Source organism: Bufo bufo, chromosome 2 (assembly GCF_905171765.1).
Source record: "Bufo bufo chromosome 2, aBufBuf1.1, whole genome shotgun sequence".
NCBI lineage: Eukaryota > Metazoa > Chordata > Amphibia > Anura > Bufonidae > Bufo > Bufo bufo.
This window is the reverse complement of record NC_053390.1, coordinates 127935511-127956534: the sequence shown is the minus strand read 5'-3', so window position 1 is coordinate 127956534 and position 21024 is coordinate 127935511. Positions and strand designations below refer to the sequence as shown.

The 21024-nt window shown below is 43.5% G+C and overlaps 1 protein-coding gene across 2 annotated transcripts in view; it reads left to right on the top strand.

The window, feature by feature from the left end:
• Positions 1 to 21024, top strand: part of EDIL3 (EGF like repeats and discoidin domains 3) — a 905544-nt gene that overhangs the window by 454696 nt on the left and 429824 nt on the right. The gene's annotated exons all lie outside the window — the stretch shown is intronic.

Below are 21024 nucleotides of genomic sequence, written 5' to 3'. Positions count from 1 at the left end.
AGAGATGAGATGACCATTCAGGGTTGTCAGGTGTTAATGTGTTAAAGAAAAATACTCACGAAGAGTCAGTCACGGCCAACTTGATTGAAGATCCAGTGTGAAATAATGAGAATTTGCGCGCAAATGCATGAGGTGAGTATAATTTTTTTTTATCATCATTTAAGAGAAAATGTATTTGTTACCACGAAGCACAAGGAAATTCGGCTTTACGCCGAATCAAATTTTCCCTGAAATTCATATCGAAGTCCACTTCGTGATCTTCGATTCGCTCAACACTAATCATAATCATTTTGCAGACACAGCTCCATCCAGCTGAACTGGACTTAGTCGCAATGCCAGTTACAAGCTATGGAAAAGAGTGGAAGTTTTTTGAGAATCTTAACTTTTCTGCTCTAGACCATCCCTAAGAGATAATCCTATGCAACTAATAAAGACAAAGATGTTTCACTTTAAAAGCAAGTTGTCTTCTCTTTGTTGCTTCATAGCAACAAAGAAGTTTTCAAAACTAAAATCTACATTATCATTACATTCTTGTGACTTGCATTTGTTGAGGTTATTGAGGAAACTGTCTCTAAAAAATGTATTCTTGAAATGTTAAAAGTATGTTTTTGTCTGCAAAGTTAAGACTTTTTTTTATACAATGATTCACTCCTGGACAGGAAAGATTTTCTGACTTGGCAGGAATAAATGGAAATGAGAGCATAACAACTCCAAACCAAGCAAAACTAATTTTCTGGTACTAGTTATGTTTGTCTGGCTTAGCTATTTGTCTTATTGGTAGGTATTGGTTTATTTTAGCTTAACATGAATATGATATTTTTTGTACTCTAGGAAGAAAAAGCCATTGCTATAAATATAGTCGACCATATTAGGAATTTTTTATGTCTCAGATGGAAATACCACTTTAAAGGAGAACACTGTCTAGACTGTTTGACAGCTATAAACTGAACATGAATAAACGTGTCTGTGACCTGATGTTTGGGTGCTACACATAACAGCTTTGAGTGCTACATGTCGCCCCAGGCCTCTGGTTGTGCATCTCTGTTTTAGAGGAACCTATCAACTTCTGGGAAAAATGTAAAAAAATATAATATTTCAAGTGAAGGAAAAACACAATTTAACAAAAAATAACCGACCCACTGAGAAGATTTTTCTTCGCTCTCCTGCCCTGTCATACAAAACATGATAGGACAATGGTATGCACTGATTCTTTGCACATTGGGCTTCAGTTCAGTTCAAACTATAGAAAAATCTGACTTGGATTTACTCCTGCTGTCCAGAAGTATGCTGACGAATGATTGGCATAGCAGATGTGCTCCTGTATTAGATAAACAAGATTGAATGCACCCTTGAAGCAGGAACATTCATAAAACAATTTTGTACCTATAACGATTATAGGTATGGATAGATGTAGCAGAGTTAAACGGCATCTGTCAGCAGATTTGTGCCTATGAACCTGTCTGACCTGTTGAATGTGCGCTTGGCAGCTGAAGGCACCCGTGTTAGTCCAATTTTCATATGTACCCACATTGCTGAGAAAAATTACATTTTAATATATGCACATGAGCCTCTAGGACCAGCGGGGGCGATACACCTAGAGGCTCTGCTCTCTATGCAAATACTATGCCCTCTGCACTTTGATTGACAGGGTCAGGCAGTATAAACATGATCACTAGAGATGGACTTGCGGTTCGCCTGGCGGTTGTTTCGCAGTGAACTTTGCGTGTTGCGATTTGCCGAATATGCGAACATATGGTGATGTTTGCATGCGCCATATTCTTTTGCATTGCACCAAACTTTGACCAATGACAGATCCATCAGGAGGGACAGGACAGCCAATTAAGACGTTTCAGCACATGGACACACACCCACTCTATAACAGAACCCGATCTGGCAGCCAATTTACATTATGTGTTTGGACAGTGTAGGGAGAGGTTGCTTTGCGGAGCAGGGACAGACTGTTAGGGACACCAAACGCTAGCTAATAGGGCCACAAAATTCCTTTTAAGGACTGGTATAGGTGTTCTATCAATAGGTGTGATAAATACCGAGGGTTGTGATATACACATATATATATATATATATATATATATATATATATACAGGGTGGGCCATTTATATGGATACACCTTAATAAAATGGGAATGGTTGGTGATATTAACTTCCTGTTTGTGGCACATTAGTATATGTGAGGGGGGAAACTTTTCAAGATGGGTGGTGACCATGGCGGCCATTTTGAAGTCGGCCATTTTGAATCCAACTTTAGTTTTTTCAATAGGAAGAGGGTCATGTGACACATCAAACTTATTGGGAATTTCACAAGAAAAACAATGGTGTGCTTGGTTTTAATGTAACTTTATTCTTTCATGAGTTATTTAAAAGTTTCTGACCACTTATAAAATGTGTTCAATGTGCTGCCCATTGTGTTGGATTGTCAATGCAACCCTCTTCTCCCACTCTTCACTCACTGATAGTAACACCGCAGGAGAAATGCTAGCACAGGCTTCCAGTATCCGTAGTTTCAGGTGCTGCACATCTCGTATCTTCACAGCATAGACAATTGCCTTCAGATGACCCCAAAGATAAAAGTCTAAGGGGGTCACTGTATATGCGAAATTGCTACATGATGATGTGTTTCCCTCTTTATGCACTGAAGCTGGCACGTTCCCTGAGTTTTTCCAGCAAGATGGTGCACCACCACATTATGGGTGTCAGGTCCGAGCATTCCTAGATGAACAGTTTCCTGGAAAGTGGATTGGTCGTCGTGGGCCAGTTGAATGGCCACCAAGGTCTCCCGATCGGACCCCCTGCTTCCACAAAATACTGATTGAGGGGTGCGATATACCTGCTTCCACAAAATACTGATTATGGGGTTTGATATACCTGCTTCCACAAAATACAGATTGAGGGTTGCGATATATTTGCTTCCACCAAATATTGATTAAGGGGTTGTATATACCTGCTTCCACAAAATACTGATTGAGGGGTGCGATATACCTGCTTTCACAAAATACTGATTATGGGGTTTTTATATACCTGCTTCCACAAAATACAGATTGAGGGTTGCGATAAATTTGCTTCCACCAAATATTGATTAAGGGGTTCTATATACCTGCTTCCACAAAATACTGATTATGGGGTTTGATATACCTTCTTCCACAAAATACTGATTGAGGGGTGCGATATACCTGCTTCCACAAAATACAGATTGAGGGGTGCAATATACCGGCTTCCACCAAATATTGATTAAGGGGTTCTATATACCTGCTTTCACAAAATACTGATTATGGGTTTTTTATCTACCTTCTTCCACAAAATACTGATTGAGGGGTGCGATATACCTGCTTCTACAAAATACTGATTGAGGGTTGCGATATACCTGCTTCTACAAAATACTGAATATGGGGTTTGATATACCTTATTCAATAAAATACTGATTGAGGTGTGCGATATACCTGCTTCCACCAAATATTGATTAAGGGGTTTGATATACCTGTTTCCACAAAATACAGATTGAAGGTTGCGATATATTTGCTTCCACCAAATATTGATTAAGGGGTTCTATATACCTGCTTCCACAAAATACTGATTGAGGGGTGCGATATACCTGCTTTCACAAAATACTGATTAAGGGTTTTTTATATACCTGCTTCCACAAAATACTGATTCAGGGGTGTGATATCCCTGCTTCTACAAAATACTGATTAAGGGGTTTGATATACCTGCTTCCACAAAAACAGATTGAGGGGTGCGATATACCTGCTTCCACCAAATATTGATTAAGGGGTTCTATATACCTGATTTCACAAAATACTGATTAAGTTTTTTTTTTATATACCTGCTTCCACAAAGTACTGATTGAGGGGTGCGACATTCCTACTTCTACAAAATACTAATTGAGGGTTGCAATATACCTGCTTCCTCAAAATACTGAATAAGGGGTTTGATATACCTGATTTCACAAAACACAGATTGAGGGTTGCGATACACCTGATTCCACCAAATATTGATTAAGGGGTTCTATATGCCTGCTTCCACAAAATACTGATTAAGGGGATTGATATACCTGCTTCCTCAAAATATTGATTGAGGCTTGCGATACACTTGCTTCCACAAAATACAGATTAAGGGGATTAATATACCTGCTTTCACCAAATGTTGATGGATGTCATGTGGGTGCCCACAAGAGAGGAAGAGAAGGGGAGTTCAGAGAGAGAGACGGAGCAGCAGATAGGGAGGAGACGGAGGAGAAGCAGGCAGAAATTGCAGTGCACAGGAGGTAAAAAGCAGACTGAAAATGCATCTGGAGCGATGCAGGACGCTTCCAGGACGCCGGCACATGGCTCCGCAGCTGCTGACACTAGTGTTGCCATCTGCAGCCTGTGCTGTCAATGCATAAGTCGCGGTAAGCCCAACACTCACCTATGAATGACCGCCTTAAGAAGGCACCTGGCCTTCCATCACCGAGCCCAGTGGGAGCAACGCCATCAGAACCCACAAAGCCACACTCCCGGCGCTTCATGTCCAGCCTCTTCTCCTTCTCCTTCTCCTCTCTCCTCACATTTGTCCTCCACTCCACCTTCCACCGTGCCATCGTCACGTTCCTCTGGCGGAAGGCTTCCGTGGCCCAAATGTTCGAGCGTAAAAAGCTGATGATGCCGGATAACACTCTTTCCCAACGAATGACTGCTGGCTTGTCGGAACTGCTAGCCTGCCAACTACTGCCATAAAAACTGGACTCAGAGGCCTTTAGAAAATTTGTGGCCATTGGCACACCGCAATGGAAAGTCCCATTGGCACACGGCAATATTTCTCCCAGAAGGGCATCCCAGAGCTATATGGCCACGTTCAGCTGCAAGTGAATATATCTCTGGCACACAGTGTTGGTGCCAAGATACATCTGACCACAGACTTGTGGTCTAGCAAACACGGGCAGGAAAGGTACATAATTTTTACTGTCCACTTGGTGAACCTTCTGACAGCTGTCAAGCATGTAACCCGTGGCACCCGTGTGGATTTGGTGTTACCGCCACGGATTGCATGCAGGCCTTCCTCTTCTTCTCCTCCTCCTACTCCATCCTCCTTCTCCTCCTCGTCTGACTCCTCCTTTTCCACTGCTACCACCTCTTCCGCTTCACTTCCTAAGCTCCCTAAAACCTATTCGACATGCAAGGTAAGAGGTTGCCATGCTGTGCTGCGGCTGTTGTGCCTGGAAGCCAAGAGCACACCGGTTCTGCACTGCTTTCAGCTCTGCGGTCACAGGCCAATCAGGTGCTAACCCCGCCCTGCGATCAGTGGCCGATCAGTGGCTGGCATCTAATAGAACAGTACTATCCTTGTCCATTATGTGGACAATAATAGGACAAGTTCTTTCTTATAGCGGAACGGATATACGGAAATATGGAAATGGAATGCATACGAAGTGCCTTCCGTTTTTTGTGGACCCATTGAAATAAATAGTTCTGCATACAGTCCGCAAAAAAATGGAATGGACACAGAAAGAAAATATGTTTGTGTGCAAGAGGCCTTAAGTCAGTTATACAAAGCATAACTGATGGTCAGGATAAAAATCAAGCCATTGATAGCTTTTTGTAAAAATAAATTGTACATGTTAAAACTTGCTGTTCCTGTTCCTCTTCCTGAAGACTCTCTGTAACTATTCAGAAACCTCCTAAGACACCAAAAAGGATCTCTCTAGTAAATAAATAAGCAACAATGTTAACTTACATTTTTTTTTTATTCTGATAGAAGCTTTGAATTGATCTAAACTGCTTGGTGTTTAGATAGCTGACCAATTAATACAAGACCAGTGCACTCCAGATATGTTGGACTTCAGTGAATTACCGTGGGTTTCAGGATATCATACTGTCATAATAATGCACATAGAAGAATCCCATGCCCTCAAAAAATTCTAATACAAAGTTTGTGATTTACTGTATGTAAAGTTGATAAACTGTAACAGAAAAGCACATTCAAGGTGCTTATATACTTCAAGGTGCTAACAGAATATACAATGAAGTGATAAATTCTCACAATTCCTTTTGCATTAGAAGTTGCTCGTATGGTGACACGTCAATCTAGATGTTTTGGTCCAATATGTGGACCTTTAGATATCTGATGTTATGAGAGTCTAGATTATTTTGACATCCTCTAGCAAAAACTTGTGTAGATTTATAGAATTTTAAAAATATTTTTTTTTTTCTCATTATTAAGTGAGGTTCACTTTATAATGAATTTTATATTGTTTTATAATATATTCTAGCATTTTAATTTAGTGGTTAATTGTCTTTTAATATCTGAGTGCAACCATTCAGTTGTAGGCTTTTAATTACAATTTCTTTCCATTCTGTTCTTATAGATATATATTTTAATACCATTAATTATTACATTTACCCGTGAAATAGCTTTCAACTCCCAGAATAAGTCATTGCTTTGCAGAGAATAAAATGCTACAGACCAGCGAGGCTGAAGCTCATTAAAGTTCATTAGAAGTTGAACAAAGAATGAAGAAGGAGGGGATGTTAGTTGAACCATTATAGCATAAAAATGGTTTTGTGGTGTAAAAAATGTACAAGTAAAATGCAATTAAATTATTCATACTTAAAGGGCATCTGTCAGCAGATTTGTACCTATGAAACTGGCTGATCTTACCTGTGCACTTGGCAGGTGAAGGCATCTGTGTTGGTCCTATGTTCATATGTGCCCGCATTACGGAGAAAAAATATGTTTTAACATATGCAAATGAGCCTCTAGGAGCAATGGGCTCAGCTATCTCTGGCAATGTCCCCATTGTTCCTAGAGGCTCATTTGCATATATTTTTTCCCAACACAGATGACTTCAGGTGCCAAGCGCACATGTAACAGGACAGCCAGTTTCAAAGGTAAAAATCAGGAGCTCTTTAAATATTTTTCATATTCATTCCTTCTTCAACACATTAATTTTCCCTGCAGTGGCCTAGCTGAATGCTAGTCTATACCAAGACTAGGGGAATCTTACATCATGCATTCATACTGTGCTCATTTAAAGGGAATTTGTCAGGTTCAAAATAGTGACTGATAAACAGGCAGCATGGTGTAGAACAGAAAGAGCTGAGCAGATGGATATACAGTAAAATTTCAGTATACAGTAACTTGTATTTCATGCATTTCAATTCCTGCTCTCGGTATGCTTAGAAGTCCAGTGCGTGGTCTTAAAGGGGTTGTCTGGGCTTTTAATATTGATGACCTCACCTCAAGATACTCAGACTTCATATACAATTCAGCCATATAACATTTTGAATATTTATTGTTAGATGAGAAGGATACTATTCACGCTTCAGAAGACCTCATGGTACTTTCTTTACTTTATTTTTCACAATTAAAAGGTGTTGCATGGCTCTCAGGCCCACTTGTTCAGAGTTTGCCAAGTTGTAAACCACATATTCAAGTGTAACATTTCGAGGGTCACGCCCCCTTACTCATGCGTGACCCCCGAAACGTTGCACTTGAATATGTGGTTTACAACTCGGCAAACTCTGAACAAGTGGGCCTGAGAGCCATGCAACACTTTTTAATTGTGAAAAATAAAGTAAAGAAAGTACCATGAGGTCTTCTGAAGCGTGAGTAGTATCCTTCTCATCTAACAACAAATATTCAAAATGTTATATGGCTGAATTGTATATGAAGTCTGAGTATCTGAGTAAAAATTAGACTGTAAGGCTGAGTTCACACGGGTGTTGCGGGAAAAGGTGCGGGTGCGTTGCGGCAACATGCACGATTTTTCCACGCGAGTGCAAAACATTGTAATGTGTTTTGCACTCGCGCGAGAAAAATCGTGCATGTTTTGTACCCAAATCCGAACTTCTTCACAGAAGTTCGGGCTTGGGATCGGTGTTCTGTAGATTGTATTATTTTCCCTTATAACATGGTTACAAGGGAAAATAATAGCATGGTTACAAGGTTATAACATGGTTACAAGGGAAAATAATAGCATTCTGAAAACAGAATGCATATTAAAATAGCGCTGGAGGGGTTAAAAAAAATAAAAATAAATTTAACTCACCTTAATCCACTTGCTCGCGCAGCCCGGCATCTTTTCTGATTTCATCTTAGCTGTGTGCACGAAAAGGACCTGTGGTGACGTTACTTCGGTCATCACATGGTCCGTCACATGATCTTTTACCATGGTGATGGATCATGTGATGGACCATGTGATGACCGGAGTGACGTCACCACAAGTCCTTTTCGTGCACACAGCTAAGATGAAATCAGAAGAGATGCCGGGCTGCGCGAGCAAGTGGATTAAGGTGAGTTAAATTTATTTTTATTTTTTTAACCCCTCCAGCGCTATTTTAATATGCATTCTGTATTCAGAATGCTATTATTTTCCCTTATAACCATGTTATAAGGGAAAATAATAATGATCGGGTCTCCATCCCGATCGTGTCCTAGCAACCGTGCGTGAAAATCGCACCGCATCCGCACTTGCTTTCATCCGCACAATATAGAGCATGCTGCGATTTTCACGCAACGCATAAGTGATGCGTGAAAATCCCAGCTCATGTGCACAGTCCCATAGAAATGAATGGGTCAAGATTCAGTGCGGGTGCAATGCGTTCACCTCCCGCATTGCACCCGCGCGGAATACTCGCCCGTGTGAACTCAGCCTAAGTCAGCCAGAAGTGGAAAACACATGGGAGTACCCTGATTGATTATACTCACCTCAAGATAGGTAATCAACATCAGATCGGCATGGATCCGGCACCCCTGCCAATCAGCTGTATAAAGGGAAGGCACCCGCAGTGTACTTGTGCCGTCTTCCTTCTCTCTTCCTGCCCGCTGCTGCTTTGTCATAGACAGCAGCAGACAACAGGAAGAGAGAAGGGAGACGGCACATGCACACTGCGTGCACCTTCCCTTCATGCAGCTGATCGGGGGGGGGGTTGCCAAGTGTGGACCCCCACCGATCTGATATTGATGACCTATCCTGAGGATAGGTCATCAATATTAAAAGCCCGGACAATCCCTTTAAGCAGTAGCTGGCAGCCTTCCCTATATGACTGTGTATGCAGTAATAGCTGCCAGTCACTTATCGGAGCCTTCCAGTGGACTTCTAGTCATAGGAAATAGCAGAAAATGAATAAATTACAAGTTTTACACAAATCTATATATCAATCTGCTCAGCTGCTCAGCTGCTCTCTGCACCATGATTCCTACACATCAGGTATCATGTGTAACCTGCCAGATTCCCTCTAACTCAATAGGAACAATATTAGTGCATATGTTCCTCTGCTGGACTGTAATGTATGTGGATTGTGGAATACCATACTGGTGGGTAGATATTTCCATCCAATTTACCTTTTGCAAGGTTTTTCATTTATCCTATATAATAAAATCCCTCTATGCCTGTGATGTGTCTGTGCGTGTGTGCCAAAGTTAAATGCACATGTGCCAAGTTAAATGTGCAATGCGCCAATTTAAATGTACATGCGCAATGCGCCGAGTTGAATGCGCACGCACGGCGCGCCAGCCAATAGAATCAGACAGCTGCCCAGACCTCCCACAAGCGCTGCCATTACAGTCATGTCAGACACAGATACAGACACAGATACTAGCAGTATTAGCCACCAGTTGCTGCCAGTGGTCTCAGCACCACCAGTAAGTGCCAACCATCTCAGCCAACAGTGATTGCCACCAGTCACAATGCCAGCAGTCTCAGGACCACCAGTCAGTGCCAGTCCTCTCAGCCACCAGTCACAGTGCCCGCAGTCTCAGCCACCAGTCAGTGTCAGTCGTCTTAGCCATAAGTCAGTGCCAGCCGTCTCAGCCATCAGTCAATGACACCAGCCACAGCCACCAGTCACAGTGCCAGAAGTCTCAGCACCACCAGTCAGTGCCAGCCATCTCAGCAATTAGCCACAGTCAACAGTCTCAGGCACAGCCACAGTCTCAGCACCACCAGTCAGTGCCAGCTGTCTCAGCCACCAGTCACAGTGCCCACAGTCTCAGCCACCAGTCAGTGCCAGTCATGTCAGCCACCAGTCAGTGCCAGCCGTCTCAGCCACCAGTCAGTGCTAGCCGTCTCAGCCACCAGTCACAGTGCCCGCAGTCTCAGCCACCAGTCTGTGCCAGTCGTCTCAGCCACCAGTCTGTGCCAGTCGTCTCAGCCACCAGTCAGTGCCAGCTTTCTCAGACATCAGTCAGTGCCACCAGCAACAGCCACCAGTCACAGTGCCAGTAGTCTAAACAATTAGCACCACTCAACAGTCTCAGCCACAGCCGCAGTCTCAGCACCACCAGTCAGTGCCGGCAGTCAGTTCCAGCTGTCTCAGCCACCAGCCACAGTGCCCACAGTCTCAGCCACCAGTCAGTGCCAGCCGTCTCAGCCACCAGTCAGTGTCAGCCGTCTCAGCCATCAGTCAGTACCACCAGCCACCAGTCATAGTGCCAGCAGTCTCAGCACCATCAGTCAGTGCCAGCTGTCTCAGTCATTAGCCGCAGTCAACAGTCTCAGCCACAGCCGCAGTCTCAGCACCACCAGTCAGTGCCAGCAGTCAGTGCCAGCCGTCTCAGCCACCAGTCAGTGTCAGCCATCTCAGCCACCAGTCAGTGTCAGCCGTCTCAGCCATCAGTCAGTGCCACCAGTCACAGTGCCAGCAGTCTCAGTACTACGAGTCACTGCGAGCCATCTCAGCAATTAGCCACAGTCAGCCACAGCTGCAGTCTCAGCACCACCAGTCAGTCCTGGCAGTCAGTGACAGCTGTCTCAGCCACCAGTCACAGTGCCTGCAGTCTCAGCCACCAGTCAGTGTCAGCCGTCTCAGCCACCAGTCAGTGTTAGCCGTCTCAGCCATCAGTCACAGTGCCAGCAGTCTTAGCCAGCAGTCAGTACCAGTCGTCTCAGCCACCAGTCAGTACCAGCCGTCTCAGCCATCAGTCAGTGCCACAAGCCACAGCCACCAGTCAGTGACAGTCATCAGCCATCAGTAAGTGCCACCAGCCACGAGTCACAGTGCCAGCAGTCTCAGCACCATCAGTCAGCCGCAGTCAACAGTCTCAGCTACAGCTGCAGTCTCAGCACCACCAGTCAGTTCCAGCAGTCAGTGCCAACCGTCTCAGACACCTGTCACAGTGCCCGTAGTCTTTGCCACCAGTCAGTGCCAGCAGTCTCAGCAATTAGCCCCAGTCAACAGTCTCAGCCACAGCCGCAGTCTCAGCACCACCAGTCAGTGCCAGCTCTCTCAGCCACCAGTCACAGTGCCTGCAGTCTCAGCCACCAGTCAGTGCCAGCCGTTTCAGCCACCAGTCAGTGTCAGCCATCTCAGCCATCAGTCACATTGCCAGGAGTCTCGGCCACCAGTCAGTGCCACAAGCCACAGCCACCAGTCAGTGCCAGTCGTATCAGCCATCAGTAAGTGCCACCAGCCACGAGTCACAGTGCCAGCAGTCTTAGCACTATTAGTCAGTGCCAGCAGTGAGTGCCAGCTGTCTCAGCCACCAGTTAGTGCTAGCCATCTCAGCCACCAGTCAGTGTCAGCCGTCTCAGCCATCAGTCAGTGCCACCAGTCACAGTGCCAGCAGTCTGTTCCTACTAATGTCTATGCACTACTGCTCTAGTGCCCGTTATTGTAAGGGGCTTAATGTCTAGTGTATTATAATAACATTGGAAGAAAAAAAGTGGAGTTAAAGTGGAGGACCACCTTATAACCAATCAAGATGATACTTTTCTTTTTCCGAATAGTCTCAGACAAACAAGACCTGAAATCTGGTAGCTTCTCCATCACAATTCCTTGATGTAAATACCTTAAGTTAAAAGGGGCTTATTTAAAGGTGTAAATAATGCAAGCCAATGTAATTTCACCTTATTGTTTGCACAGAGTCTGTAGAATAATCAAGTCATTCATTACACAGATTGTCAATTTGCTAGTAGCTTGTAAGGGACAAAAGCTGAGAGAACAAGCAGATTTTACTGGGGTCACTGCACTGGTGACCATGAATTGGCTCCCTTCAGTGCAATCATTTGGAGCCATTTTCTGATGGGAGTCAGAACAGACATGGTGTCTATTGATTAAACTGTCACATGCTATGCTGGATATAAATCACTTAATCAAGTCATTTCTAAAAAAAACTTCTGCGAGCAAAGTGTTAATGGCATTCATAGCACTGTACATGGCAATGTGGAAAATTAGCTCAATACCTGGAAACTTCCACATGTGCTGTGCAATTTTTTATGCAGTATTTAGGAATGATTTTTTTTTATTGTAAAAGACTGTTAATTCAAATGTTAAAGTACATAAATACCATAAACGGGAAGGAATAGAGAGACACAATAGTTCCGCAAAAAAAAAACCTGAATGTACTCCGTATGCATTCTGTTTCCGCATTTCCATTTTTCCGTTCCGTTCAAAGATAGAACATGTCCTATTATTGCCCGCAAATCACGTTCCGTGGCTCCATTCAAGTCAATAGGTCTGCAAAAAAAAAGGAACACATACGGAATGTACTCCTTATGTCTTCCGTATCCGTTTCGTTTTTGCAGAACCATCTATTGAAAATGTTATGCCCAGCCCAATGTTTTCTATTTAATTACTGTATACTGTATATGCCATACGGAAAAACGGAATGAACTGGAAACACTACTGAAACAAAAATGGAAAAACGGATCCGTTAAAAACGTCAAACATTGAAAAAGCCATATTGTCATGTGAACAAGCCCTAAAGATGAGAGAGACTCTATTCCCAGATTTGGAGATTTATTCTGAATCTCCAATTTTTTTTGGCACCGAATCGAACCTGAATCTTTTCTGGTTGGATTCGGTCGAACGTTGTAAATCGGCGCAGTCAATATTGTTCTGTCACCACCAGGCAGGAGGTAATTGCAGTCAGTTGCAGCCAAGCAATAACTGCAGTTTGCGGTGGCAACGATAAAAGTAGATACAGTTACACCTGACGCTGTATCAGACCGAGGAGACAGTTGAGAGAGAATGAAAACATTTTTTAAAAAGTGAGATAGGAGCTTTTCATACAAAAATCAGTGTTTTACACCAGGAAACTGGCGTACATATTAGTGAATTTGCCAGGGGCGATGGCCTTGACCACACCCCACCTGCTAGCTGAACCGCCTAAATTTGCTAAATGTTGCTAAATGGAGCCACACATTTTTTTACGCTACTTTCTGGTGTAGGGGGTCATCATAAATGACCCCCAATGTGTTAATGCAGATTGGTAGTTGTATGCATTGTAAAGTTTAAAACCCACAGTGAAATCTGCAGCTTTTCCATCACCTAATGACCAAACTGCATATTTAAAAATGCCCAGCAAGCTCCTATTACTGTACTGATTTCTGGTGTTGAAGACCCCTTCACACGCTGTGTATTGCCGAATCTGGAAAAACAGTGACGTGTGCATGGCCCCATAGAAATGAATGGATCATTGTGCCGTCCTCAAACAATGCGGCTGAAAAATATGGACGTGTGTGCGCAGCTTAAACTTTTGTTACTGGATCCCAGACAGAACATCTAAGTGGGTCGGTATCTAGCTGTGTGCAATATACAGCGTGTGTTTGTTCGTCGTTTCACAAATCAGGCTTGAAACTGCCATATACAAACCGTTCTCAGCACAACGCGTCCCAGACCCAAACTGAGAGCTGTATGCATAACTGTCTGTATTATAACCTGTCGAACAAAAGAGATGAAAATGGGATTCTGCCGATATAAAATGTTATAGCAACAAGGCAAGGTACAATTAGTAGTCCAGAAGCAGCAATTACCAAAAAATAAAATATCCATGACACATCTCACTATGGAGAAGAAATAATTTCCGGCAATGTAGAGCTGGGTCATGGTAATAGAGGCATCCCATGTAGCCTCAGCTGAATAATACCGCTATGTACTATTATGCGTATGAGCGGCAAGGGACAGTTTTATAATGTAGCATATTTCATCAATTACTCCCTTTATTGGTAGAGCAGCTGTATTTTCTCAGCAATCTCCCATTGACAGCGAGCGGTTAATATGCTTTAACACTCTATGAAGATAGAATGGAGAGAAAAAAAATACAACCGTTTATGAGTATTTATCATTTTTCACCATGCAATAGTTTATTAACCCTCTTGGTGAACAGAATTTTCTTTTTTTAATCCATTCCATTAGTCATATTTTATTTAATTTTTTTTTGCTGTATTTAAATGTATGATTTTTATTTTATTTATTTTTAAGTTGTACTTTATGTGAATGCCTTTTGGCAATATATTAGCATTCATTTTCATTTTTAGCGTGCCTGCACACTAGGGGTGAGCTGGGAACTTAAAGAGCCCTGGAAAAAAATAAAATAAAATGGGCTGGTCCAAATTGACAGAAGGCAGGTCCAATATAAGTAGACAGGGCCAACATACAGGTGAAACTCGAAAATTAGAATATTGTGCAAAGTTCATTTATTTCAGTAATGCAACATAAAAGGTGAAACTAACATATGAGATAGACTCATTACATGCAAAGCGAGATATTTAAAACCTTTATTTGTTATAATTTGGATGATTATGGCTTACAGCTCATGAAAACCCCAAAGTCACAATTTCAGGTCCCCTTTGCTCAGGGGGTATGGATTAATTAGCTGACTAGAGTGTGACAGTTTGAGCCTAGAATATTGAACCTTTTCACAATATTCTCATTTTAATTTGCATTACTGAAATAAATGAACTTTTGCACGATATTCTAATTTTTCGAGTTTCACCTGTAAGTCGGCGGGGCCAGCAGTACTGTAGTGTAGCACAAAGTACAGTCCCAGAAGAACCAAATACACAGTGCAGCACAAAATACTGCTGCCCCCGCTGCAGTATTTAACTCTGTCACCATCCTGAGGATGGCAATACAGTTGGATGTACTGTAGGAGGGCACTTTCTTCTGCCCAGCCAGGTGCAAAAGTACCTGATGCTACTAGCATTAAATAAAGCTGAGAGCATCAGATCGCTATGTACCCAACCACAATTTGTGGTTTACTGTAAGTGAGGACCTTGGTACCAATAATTACAGCATCTTCTTGACTTACTACAGCAACCGGACCACAGGGACATGCGTGAGTGTGGGTCGCCAGATGGGTGTGGTAGTAGTTGTACTGAAGCCCCCTGGACTGGGGTGCTGTCATGGGAATGACACATCTTCTCTTAGTTGCATGCTCTAGTTCTGGGATTCTACTGCCTGATGACGGTTGAGGTGCCCGTTATGGTGGTACTTTTGACGAGCAAGGCAGAGTTCAGATGTCATGATGCCAGCACTTATTAGAGTGTAGGAGACAACGATGAGCAAAACAGTTCTTTTACTAAAGAATTCAAATACAAAGCATAGTTCTTATCTTGCCATGGACCAGCAGTAGGTACAGAATGCACTTTACCAATTAGGCTACTTTCACACTTGCGTTCGGGGTTCCGCTTGTGAGCTCCGTTTGAAGGGTCTCACAAGCGGCCCCGAATGCATCCGTACTGCCCTAATGCATTCTGAGTGGACGCGGATCCGCTCAGAATGCATCAGTCTGGCAGCGTTCAGCATCCGCTCCGCTCAGCAGGCGGACACCCGAACGCTGCTTGCAGCGTTCGGGTGGCCGCCTGGCCGTGCGGAGGCAAACGGATCTGTCCAGACTTACAATGTAAGTCAATGGGGACGGATCCGTTTGAATTTGACACCATATGGCTCAATTTTCAAACGGATCCGTCCCCCATTGACTTTCAATGTAAAGTCTGGACGGATCCGTCTGAAGCTACTTTCAGACTTAGAATTTTTTATACAATATAATGCAGATGGATCTGTTCTGAACGGATCCAAACGTCTGCATTATAGGAGAGGATCCGTCTGTGCAGACCCCAGACGGACCCGCTCTGAACGCAAGTGTGAAAGTAGCCTTAGCTGGCTGCTTTGTATTTATTTAAAGTGACAGTTCATAACAATGGTGTATATTTTGGTAGCTGTTTGATGCAGAGGCGTAGCTAGGCTTTCCAGCATGTAGGGCAGTGTTGGCAAACCTTTTAGAGACTGAGTGCCCAAACTGCAACCACTTATTTATCGCAAAGTGCCACCACAGCAATGTAACCTGAACACTACAGCCCAGTATAGTGTATCTTCCATGTACATTTAGCTATAATAGCTGCCTACATTCAATGTGCTGCCTCTGCTGTTCATAGTGCGCCCTGCGCTGATGAATGGCAGGAAAAGTCTAAGGCATATTGGCACACCATATTTTCAGGGTGCGGGTGACCACAGAGAAGGCTCTGAGTGCTGCCTCTGACACCCGTGCCATAGGTTTGCCACCACTGACCTAGGGCAAGGATTTAGCATTATGCACGCCCCCCCCCCCCCTCCAACTTGCCACTCCAATTTACACAAAGATAAAACATTTCAGCGGCACGCCACAGCAATGTTTTTTTTACACTAAGTCACTCCTGTAACTCCGCCCAATGCATAACTATACTCACCCATTCCCACTTACCTCATTAGACCCTTATTACTAATGCCAACATTGTGCCTCCATTAGAGAAGAAAAGCCCACATTGTACCCCCTCACGGCAGTTTTACCCACATTATGCCCACTCAGAGTAGTTATGTCCTCCTTGTGGCCACTTCACAGTAGTTATGCCCACTTTTGTGCCCCTTCACAGTAGTTATGCCCACCTTTGTGCCCCTTCACAGTAGATATGCCCACTTTTGTGCCCCTTCACAGTAGTTATGTCCTCCTTGTAGCATCTCACTGAAGTTATGTCCTCGTTGTGCCCCCTTTCGGCCCCTAGTGCCCTCTTCAGCTCCATAAAAAACACAAATACTTAACCTGCTTCACTGATGATCGGCACATCCTGCGTTACCCAGCAACAGCTGCACGATGTGCTCACACACCCACTTTCACCCCTCCTCCCACACAGTCAGCAGTGGTATGATCATCTGAACAGTGGAGCAGGAAGCAGGCGGCTCCCTGCTTCACCATGTAAATGAGCTGCCTGGCGGGTTTTCCCCCCAGCCTCTGCGCCTGGGGCACATGCCCTAGCCGCCCCATCCCTCACTATGCCCCTGGTTTTATGTATTGATGTTCATTCATATTACTGTACCTCATTGATTGAATTGTTGCCATTTATTAACATTGGATCCTTATGTTATTATGTGAAATTTATAATAGTCTTTAAATGGCTTTTGTCACGAGATAACCGAGAAAACACGGTGATGTGTTATCAGAGTCAATTTTAGCTCAGCGACATCTGTTTACAGTAAAGGCATACATTACACAGAAATATATTGTTTGCAATTTCTTTAGCAGTTTGCAGTATAATGCAACACCGGAGAAGGATGTTGCATTACACTTATAACTGACCAACAATATGTAAGATAAACTTTTGATAGATTATGAATAAAAATTATATTTTGATTGGTTTGATTGTGTGTTCCATTGCTATATCTATTCAATTTTGACCTTCAGTGATATGCATACTAGGTATGAGACTTGATTGAGTCACTGAGATTCATTGTGGGGGATCCACAATGCAGTGATCAGCATTGATTGCAGCATTCAAAGGGTTAAAACAAAGTTCACACTTTTTAAAGAGCCTATTAGATGGCGCAATCCTTATATAATTGTTCAAATTTGAGCACCTATTATCACTGTAACAGAGTGTGGCAATTTTAGTTTTTTGTGGATCTGACAAATCTGCCAGACTGAAAAAAATTGTTAGTCCCTGCCACAGCCTCTAGTCTAATCAGAAATCTGGCAATCATTTGTAATCTAGGGCGAGCAATGAGCACAATAAAAAACACACAGCAAAAATTATTTAGCAATTATTGTTTTGTGTAATTGAATGTCTTTTGAACACAAATGACTCATCTATCAATGGTGGTTAATGAAAAAAAAAACATCTAAAAGGACCCATAGCAAGGTTTTTTTGGAAAGAAAAAAAAGGCATGTATTTTTTTACTACATTCATCTTTTTTGTGCCAGTTTTCAGTGTTTAACTGCATTTTTTCTTGTACCTCTTTACAAATGCATTTTTCCTGTTTTTCAACTACTATAGAGATGCCTACGTGAAGTATACATGAAAAAGACAGAATATCTAGAGCATCAAAAAAAAATGCAATGTTGTTCAAGGCCCGTCCACAACTCCTGCGCGGTGTGGGGTTTGTCCCCCAAACGGATAAGTTTTAAAACTGCTGGTTTTTTTAAACACAGAATATTATTGCTGTATTTCAAGCCTATATCTCACACTGACAGATGCAGCAAATGCTGCAAAATTAAGTATTTTGCCCAAAATGGGTGTTTTTTTATAACAGAATAGAACACCAGTATCTAACGCGTGTATCTCACACTGACAGAGGCAGCAAAGGCTGCAAATTAAGTTTTTTGCCCAAAATTGGTATTTTTTTAAACCCAGAAAATTATTGAAGTATTTAAAGCTTGGATTTCACACTGACAAATGCTGTAAAGGCCCCCGATGTAGGGTCTTGCAAAAAATGGGTGATTTTTTAAACCCAGAAAAATTATTGAAGTATCGCAAGCTTCTATTTCACACTGACAAATGCTGAAAAGGCACCAGATGTAGGATATTGCCAAAAATTGGTGTTTTTTTAAACCCAGATTATTATTGCAGTATTTCAAGCTTGGATTTGAAAGTCACAAATGCACATATGCTGTGCTGGTGCACTGAGCTTGCATAAAATGTCCGCCGCCGCCCACCTAACTAACATACGGATAAAGGTTCTTTTTCTGTGTTACTGGGCTCAGTGCAGGGTAAAAAGATTGTGCACTGCACCCACAAAACTAAATCTATGTAGATTGCTGAGTTAACAAGCACTTCAGATTAAAGATTCTTTCCTATTCTCTCCCTCAAAGCAGCAGCATCCTATCCCTACACTAAGCACAGCAGAGTGACATGCAGCGCTACGTGACTCCAGCTTATATAGAGGCTGAGTCACATGCTGCACTGGCCAATCACAATCATGCCATTAGTAGGCATGGCTGTGATGGTTTCTAAGGGCACAAGAGTAAAACGCTTATTGATTGGCTGCTCTGAAGCCTTTCAAAAAGCGCCAATAAATCCCTGAACACCGAACTCGAACCCAAACTTTTACTGAAAAGTTTGGGTTCTGGTCTGGGGTCCAAAAATCCTAAAGTTTGGTACAAACCCAAACTTTACAGTTCGGGTTCACTCAACCCTAGTTAAAAGTTCATGCCACGTGTCCAGCTTGGACACCCAGTAGTTGTAAGGCATTGAGCGATCATTTAGGACGCTGACACGGTCTGTAATGTATTCCTTCACCATCTTCCAAACTTTTCCCTCCTTGTACCACTAGGCTGCGCTTCAGGGTGAGGTTGCTGGCGGGGTGTCATGAAAGTGTCCCATGCCTTGGAGAGTGTTGCCTTGTCTTTGTTGGAACTGCTGTGTGTTCCCCTTGTCTCCCTTCCTTGGTTGCCTAAGGAAGTATGGACTCTGCCGGCCGCCTTGTCAGATGGAATATTTTGGAGCAATCTCTCAACAAGTAACTTCTGGTATTGCACCGTTTTACTCGTCCTCTCCACCACACGAATGAGAGATAAGAAGTTCTCTTTGTAGCGGTGGTCGAGAAGGGTGAACACCCAGTAATCCGTGTTATCTAAAATGCATATAACGCAAGGGTCGTGGGAAAGGCAGCCTAACATGAAGTCAGCCTTTTGCTTCAGAGTACCAACAGGCAAGACGTCGATGTCGACATCAGGATGACTCTCCATCTCCTCATCCTCCTCCTCTTCTGCCCATCCACGCTGAACAGATGGAATTAAAGTTCCACTGGTACTACCCTCTGTAGCAGAGGCAACTGTATCCAGCTCCTCCTCCTTCTCTTCATGGTCCAATTCATGCTGAGAAGACGAACTGAGGGTGGGCTGGCTATCACCCTGTGTAATGTCCTCCCCCATTTCCTCATCTGCCACATTCAGAGCATAGTCCTTAATTGTGAGCAGCAATCATTTGAGTAGACACTCTAATAATAATAGTGTAATCGCCACTAACCATCTGTGTGGATTCATCAAAGTTTTTAAAACCTCACAGAGGTCTGACATCAATGCCTACTCCTCGCTTGTGAATAGTGGCAGTTGACTCGAAAGGCGACGACCATGTTGCAGCTGGTATTCCACAACTGCCCTCTGCTGCTCACAAAGCCTGGCCAACATGTAGAATGTAGATTTCCAGCGCTTGCTCACGTCGCACAACAGTCGGTGAGCTGGAAGCCGCAAGCACTGCTGCAGCGTTGACTGACCGGCTGAAGCTGTGGACGACTTATGGAAATGGGCACATACGCGGCGCGCCTTCACTAGTAGCTCTGCCAAATTGGGGTAGGTTTTGATAAACCGCTGAACCACTAATTTAAGATGTGGTCTAGGCATGGGATGTGTGTCAGGTTGCTGAGCTCAAAAGACGCCACCAAGTTACGGCCAATGTCAGACACAACCACGCCTGGTTGTAGGTTGAGTGGCGAGAGCCACAGCTCGGTCTGGTCCCTTATACCCTGCCACAGCTCTACCGCAGTGTGCTTCACTGCTTCCAGCTAGCAACTGATGGCTGATAGAGATGTCCCGAACTATTCACCGGTGAACAGTTCCCGGCGAACATCGCTTGTTCGCGTTCGCCGCGGTGGGCGAACATATGTGATGTTCGATCCGCCCCCTATATGTCATCATTGAGCAAACTTTGACCCTGTACCTCACAGTCAGCAGACACATTCCAGCCAATCAGCATACCCTCCCTCCCAGACCCTCCCACCTCCTATCAAAAAGCAAGGACAGCATCCATCTTAGATTCATTCTGAAGCTGCAGTGTTAGTGAGAGCAGGGAAAGTGCTGCTGCTGAATGAATAGGGAAATCATTAGCTAGGCCAGTGTTCTGTGTCCACTCCAGTCCTCAAAGACACATCTGCTGTAAGGACAGCATCCTGACAGCACCCCAAAAAGCCCTTTTTGGGCTGGTACATCAGTTTGCTTTTATTTTATTTTTTTCTATATATATATTGCAGTTGCCTGCCCGTGTGTGAGAGGCCACAGGCCCAC